Source organism: Phascolarctos cinereus, unplaced genomic scaffold (genome assembly GCF_003287225.1).
Source record: "Phascolarctos cinereus isolate Bilbo 61053 unplaced genomic scaffold, phaCin_HiC Scaffold_726;HRSCAF=1367, whole genome shotgun sequence".
Lineage (NCBI taxonomy): Eukaryota > Metazoa > Chordata > Mammalia > Diprotodontia > Phascolarctidae > Phascolarctos > Phascolarctos cinereus.
Genome location: NW_027556098.1, coordinates 401,852,833 through 401,858,991, shown reverse-complemented (window position 1 = coordinate 401,858,991; position 6,159 = coordinate 401,852,833).

Sequence of the window (6,159 nt, the reverse complement as noted above, 5' to 3'; positions counted from 1 at the left end):
TTTCTGAGCCTTGGTTTCTTCATTTTTAAAATAAGGACAGTAATACCTCTGGTATCTTCCTCATAGGGTGTTACAAGCTCGAATGAGAGGATGCCCTGCCAACCCCTGTGCCAACTTTCAGTGACTATATGAATGCCAGTTATTATGACAAGGCTTATAAAATGTTTTGCCCACATATCTCATTTGATCTTGATCTCATTTGATTAATGGATGTCTTCATAGTTTGTTGGATGTTTAAGTAGGTAGTTCAGATAGAGAAGCCTATAGATGACAGATAAATAGATAAAAAACATAAATAAATAGAGAGAGAGATATTTGGATAGATTATATACAGTAGATAGAACTCCAGCCAAGGGAGTCAGGAGGACCTGTGTTCAAATTTGATTTCAGACGCTTGCTAGCTATGTGACCCTAGGCAAGTCACTTCACCCTGTTTGCCTGTTTCCTCCTCTGTAAAATGAGCTGGAGAAGGAAATGGCAAATCACTCCAGTATCTTTGCCAAGAAAACCCCAAATGGGGTCGTGGAGAGTTGGACATGACTGAAAAACATTTGAACTACAATAGCAACAAATCTATCTCTATCTATCATCCACCTTTCATCTATCATCTATTTGTCTATCTATCTATCTATCTATCTACCTATCTGTCCATCTATTTATTTATGTTTATTATCTATTTATCTATCATCTATATGCCTCTCTATCTCAACTATCTATTTATACATCTATCTATCTATCTATCTATCTATCTATCTATCTATCTATCTATCTATCTATCTATCTATCTATCTACCTATCTGTCCATCTATTTATTTATGTTTATTATCTATTTATCTATCATCTATATGCCTCTCTATCTCAACTATCTATTTATACATCTATCTATCTATCTATCTATCTATCTATCTATCTATCTATCTATCTATCTATCTATCTATCTACCTATCTGTCCATCTATTTATTTATGTTTATTATCTATTTATCTATCATCTATATGCCTCTCTATCTCAACTATCTATTTATACATCTATCTATCTATCTATCTATCTATCATCTATTTGTCTATCAATCAATCTATCTATCCACCCATCTGTCTATCTATCTATCTATCTATCTATCTATCTATCTATCTATCTGTCTGTCTATCCATCTATTTTCTCTCTCTCTCTCTCTCTCTCTCTCTCTCTCACGCACACACACACACACACACACACACACACACGCACACAAAACCATGTGTATATCCGGCTCACTGGAAAGAGAGTTGGCTTTGGAGTTTGAGTGATGCCATGGTATAGTGTATACTGCACTGGACTTGAAGTTGATAGGACCTGGATTCAAATCCTGCCTTGGGCACTTTTCTAGCTATGTGAAACTGGGCAAGTCATTTCACTTCTCTGTGACTCAGTTTCCTCACATATAAAATGAGGGAAGGCATAGACTTGATAACATCCATGATCTTTTTCAGCTGTAAATTGATGACCTGCTTTCCAATCCTACTTCTATTGCTTATCATCTGTGTGATCTCAAGCAAGCCACCTAATATCTCTGGGCCTCAGTTTCCTTGTCTATAAAATGAGGGAGTGGTGGCAGAAGATCTTTACAATCCTTTCTAACTCTCTGGCCCTATAATCTTTGTTGGCTTCAACAGAGGATTACAGAATATATATGCACACATTACACACACACACACACACACACACACACACACACACACACACACACATTTTCCTCCAATTATTACTCTCAGTGTGAAGTTTAAGGCATATTTCATCAAGGCCTTTAAAAGATCTGCTCCTTAGAGACCAGTAACTCCAGTGTATTTAGCTTTGATCTGAATGCTTTTAAAAGTAAATACAGGTAATGATCAATTTGTCTGGCCATAACCTGCAATAAATATCTTATTACACCCATCTGGCTCTGTGGACATTGAAAGCTGTTTATGTTCACTAATTGTCTATTGATTATTAACTGGCCCAGCCTCCTGGTTCTACCAGGTTAAGCACACCTGGCTGCTATGCTCCTGGGCTCACTGAATAGTGCTACCATGGAGCCAAATAATCTCTGAGTTCGAAGGGAGCTCAGTGGCCATTGAATCCAATGGGCACTTGAACAGGAATCTGTGTGGCAGCATCTCTGAGCTGTGGTGGTCCAGCCTTGGTTTGAAGACCTCCTGCAAAGAGGAATCCAGCACCTCTGGAGGCAGCCCGTTCCACTCTGGGGCATCTCAAATGGCTAGCAAAGGGTTCCTCATCCCAATCCTTTCTGTCCAGTTTCAGGGATAGAAGTGCTTTGGTCCTATGCCAGTCAGAGCTGGTCCTAGATGATGAGCATAAACTTATGTGTGTGTGTGTGTGTGTGTGTGTGTGCGTGTGTGTGTGTGTGTACACATATGTGGGAGATCACAGATTTGGAGTGTGCCTCTGAACATTTCAGTGCCATTGCATTTGAGTTATAGAGTCATGGTATCCCAAGGCTGTCTGGGACCTCAGGCACCACCTAGTTCAAATCTTGCCGGAACAAGAAATCTCACTGCAGCATACTTAACTAGAGGTATTCCAAGGAAGACAAAACCATTACCTCCCAAGGCAAACCATTTCCTTTTGGGAAAGCTTTACTTGTTAGGCAAATTTCTCCTCACACTAAGCCTGAATTGTGTCCATTGTTTTGAGTTCTTTCTAGGGCCAAGAGGAGCAAGTCTTTGATATAATGATCCTTCTTTTGCTTGAAATCAACTGTCATGTCCCCCCTACCGGTAAGTCTTTTCTAAGCTAGACACTCCCAGTCTCCTCCACTGTTCCCCCTGCCGCATGGATCCAAGACATTTCATCATCTTAGACCTCTTCTCCGCACGCCCCCCAACAGGTCAATGTTTTTTTCTGTAAGCCAAAGCTGGAAGGGAGTGTAACACTACAGATGTGGTCTGACCAGGGCAGATCACCTGAAAAAGGACACCTCTTATTCTACATTTTAATGTAGTTAACAATCGTGGGATGAATTAGGAAAGGCTCTCTGTGTGGACTCAATCACATAACCTCCCAAGCTTTCAATTTCCCCAATCAGTTGGAGAAAGTGTGCTGCAATTAAAAGTTGTCTCAATTTGGATTCAGAAAACTGGGGTTCAAATCACCATTCTGTTGTCCCCCTCCAGGCCTTTCCTTAGCCAAGTGGGCTCAACTACCAGTTTTATTACTTCTTACATGTGTGGTCTTGTTTGTTATTAGCCTCCCCGGATCTCAGTTTCTCCAGCTGTCAAATGGTACTAGAATAATCATCTCTGCCCTTTCCTTCTCTGCCCCTACCTCAGTCTATTAGCCAAGTCCTAAGGATGGTGTGGCAATAAATGAGATAATATCTGTGAAATGCTCAGGACCTCTTTGGAAGGAAGCTGCTATTATAAACTGAAGATCTTATTATTCAGTGTTGACATGTTGGGAGAGAGAGGGAAATTTTTCCAAGGCTCTTTATGGATTTACTCTTTTTACACAGACGTTTCTGAGCTCAGATTTCAATAGCGATACAGAGGATGGACATTTTCTTACATCTGCCTCCAAAGCAAACTCCAGGTCTAAGGAGGGTCATCTCATCTTACGAGGCTGTATTTGGAGGGGGAGAAAATTGGGAATGTGGGGAGGAGAGAAAGGGTTTCTCAGAGTGTCTGGGGGAGAGGGCAGAAGAGGCTCAGCCTGGCAAATAAGAAACTCAGATTAGAGGTGGGTCTGACCCAAGAGGGGCTGGAGCAGGCTCAAGCCACTGGAGAGTCAACTGGTGAATTTTCAGTATAAAGATTTTTACCCTGGAAATCATTGAATGATTTCAGGATTAGATTCAAGTTTTGTTGGTTGACTAGGCTTAACAAAGTGATGGGGAAAATGTTAATACCGCGTAATAATCTTAAAAGTGTGTCATATGGATATTTCCCTCCCAAAGACCAATTATTAAATGTTTGCCAGTTACACTCCTGGTCTGATCTCTTTCTATTCAGAGCCTCACCTTCTCCTTTTGAAATCCTCACCTCCTTTCAAGGTCTACCTCAGGTTTCTGTTGTTTCTGTTGCTGTTCATCCTTCATATTGGAAGAGGAGCAATGACATAATGATGTTGAGGTATGGGCGATGTCTTGAATTGCATGTAAATAGTATCACTTCTTGGAGGAAGCCTTTCTTGGTCACCCTATTTATTAAAACAAGTCAACAATCATTTATTAAACATTTAATATGTGCCAGTGACTGTGCTAAGTGCAGAGGATACAAAGAAAGGTAAAAACAGGACTTTCCCTCAAGGAGCTTACAGTGAAATGTATTATGAGCTCTCTGAGGGCAAAGACTGGTGGTGCTTTCTCCCTACTCAAACAATCATTTGTCTACTTTTCTACTGATATTTTGCATCATCCCAATAGACAGTGAGTGACTGGGGAGTAAGGATTGCTTTTCATTTTATCTCTGTATCTCCTGTACCCAATACGAAGTTATGCTCATAATAGAGGCTTAATAAATTCTTGATTGAATTTAGATTGAATTTAGACCTGGAGATCATCTAGTCCATCTCAACCCTATTTTATGGTTGTTTAAACTGAGGCTCAGAGAGCCTAAATAACTTGCTAAAAGCCACACAAGGTATGCTTGGAGATCTATATTTTGCTTTCTTTTTCAGACCATCAAAGTCTCCTGGGTCCTGGTATTATTGAGGGGGGGAGGATTATAGCATGTTCAGGGAGGACTGACACCTCTGGTGTGAGGGCTTGCAAACCCATTTCGGGGCTTTGGTGTTCACTTTTATTCAATTATCATCTATGGTTTCAAAGAAAATATATCATGCATAGTGACCACACCCTAGTAAAACTGTCTCAGTGGATGGACTAAACTAGGTTAAAGATGATCGATAGGCTTCAAAGCTGTTGGTGAGTTAGAGCGGAATCTACCCCAATCACATGAAGACTCCCCATGGAAGCATGGGCAGATGAGAATATCCAACAGCCACAGAGCAAGCTGAAGCAGGTGCTGTGGAATGCTGAGAGCTTGGTCAGGTATTGAAGTTGCCAAGGTCATCCACAGTATCCTGGGCCATCTCCAGTCATTTTGACTCTTGTCTGGCCACTGGACTTTGATGACTTTGGAAGAGAGAGGCTGAAGACTTTGTGCAGCTCTACCTCACTTCAATCCAATTCACGCACAAGTCAAGACATCACCTGTGATATCACTGGTCCTCTTCACAAATGAAGGATGAACAATGACATTGTTGAGGGTGAGAATGACAGTAGTGGACAGAGAACTAACCTTCAAATTAGAAAGATCTGTGTTCAAGTTCAGTCTCTGACAAATTATAGTTCGAGTCCCGATCCAAAGCCTCTCAAAGCTCTTGAGTTCTATTTACTGAGGCAGGGAAAAAAAAAAAACAAATGACAATGAAGAATAGCTTGGATTTATATAATATTTAAACTTTAGAAAGTATTTGATAGAAATGATTCCATTTGATTCTCATAGCTTTGTGAGGTAGGTACTATTATTATCCCCATTTCACAGAGGAAGAAATTGAAGCAGACAGAGATTAAATTATTTACTTGGGCATATACAGCAAGCATGTATCTGAGGCTGGATTGGAGCCCAGTTCACCCTGACTCCAGAGCCAATGTGCTGTCTACCTGTTCCACCATACTGGCTCCATAATGCTAGGGGTCCATTAGCCTTTTTAGTTATACTGTTTAAGAGAGATGCAGCACATTGTGGTAAAAACCCTAACCCCAGCTCAACTTTTCAGAACGGAAGCTTCTTGAGGGCAGGGACTATCTTCTCTTTCTGCTTGTATTATATTCCTGGAACTTAGCACAGTGACTGGCACACAGTAGGCACTTAATAAATGCTTATTGATTGATTTCCTCTGACACACAGGTCTCTGTGACTGTTAATCTTTCATTTCCCAGGCAACAATCTACATTGGCAGCAACCTGTATGAGAAGAGTGAGTTTCCTCATTCAGCAGTTTCCTTTAACCAATGAAATAATAGGTTCAAGCCCCTTATCTCTAATAAAAGCAGCTAAAATTTAAATAGCACTATATAAATACATATATACACACATAACATATTATTATATATTAAATATTGTTATATATGCTTTATCATGCTATATATCACATGTTTATTTCATAATATGTTTATATAT